The sequence below is a fragment of the Chrysochloris asiatica genome, unplaced genomic scaffold (genome assembly GCF_000296735.1).
Source record: "Chrysochloris asiatica unplaced genomic scaffold, ChrAsi1.0 scaffold00141, whole genome shotgun sequence".
NCBI lineage: Eukaryota > Metazoa > Chordata > Mammalia > Afrosoricida > Chrysochloridae > Chrysochloris > Chrysochloris asiatica.
Genome location: NW_006408659.1, coordinates 2,450,947 through 2,452,096, shown reverse-complemented (window position 1 = coordinate 2,452,096; position 1,150 = coordinate 2,450,947).

Sequence of the window (1,150 nt, the reverse complement as noted above, 5' to 3'; positions counted from 1 at the left end):
GCAGAGCCATAGTCCTAGCCTTAGAAGTTGTTCTCCTTTCAGCTGAAACTTTTATCTTATTCTGCTTTGTTCTTTCTCTCACAAAACCTTACAATTTTTTTAGGTCTGGAGCCATTGCAATGAATCCCACTTACAGCGCCAAATCCTGACTTCTTCCGAATTTGCACTAGTCTTCAAACTCACGGCATGACAGAACATCTAATATCTGTTTAAATTCCAACTACTAATATGAGAAGAGTGAAGATTGACGTGGCTATATTGTTCCACTTTCTAAACCACCCCTCTAACCAGTCAGTTAATTCCAGCGTTTTCAGCCCATTCATTAGCTGTGATGCTTAATTCTGGCAGGACCTTTGTGATAGTTCCATCAGGAGCTGTGTTTTTAGGGCTACCACACTTAGCTCCCTATTTTACACATACACCTCCCTTTTCAGCTAGCATCATGTCTAGTACCCTTCTCTTTTCCCAAGCCATCTGGCTAGTGGCATAACTGGCTAGCGGTATAACTGGCTAGCTACCCCTTGTAGGGCATCTCTGGTGTCACTTATGAACCTATTATGGATCAAGAAATCTCTGGGCTCGAGATTTCTCATGTTGCTCAGGTTTCTTATGGAACACTAGGGTGAGGGGAATTGCCAGCTGGACTAATGGGCATGTCTCAGTCCAACCAAAGGGCAGCAAATCTCGGACATTCCCTTTCCCACAATACTCTGCGGGCCAAATAGGACACTGCTAGGTTCACCAGTGCATTATGGTGTGGTGTGCTGTGGGTTAATGCACCAGACTGCAAAGCTGCTTGAACTGCAAAGTCGGTGGTTCAAGCTCACCAGTCACTCCTTGGAAACTCTATACAGGGTTGCTATGGGTTGGAACCGACTCAACGGCACTTAACAACAACAACAATAGGTTCACTAGTGACATTTTGGATGTGGGTATAAGTTGGGCCACCACTCTGTGGTGGCTTGTGAGTTTCTGTGATTCTGGAAGCTATGCCACCGGTATTTTAAAACCAGCAGGGTCACCCATGGTGGACAGGTTTCAGATGAGCTTCCAGACAAAGACAGACTAGGAAGAAAGTGATGAACTATTTCCGAATCTTTTTTCACTGACATCCTTCTCAGTAGCAGAAAAACACTGTCAGATATAGTGC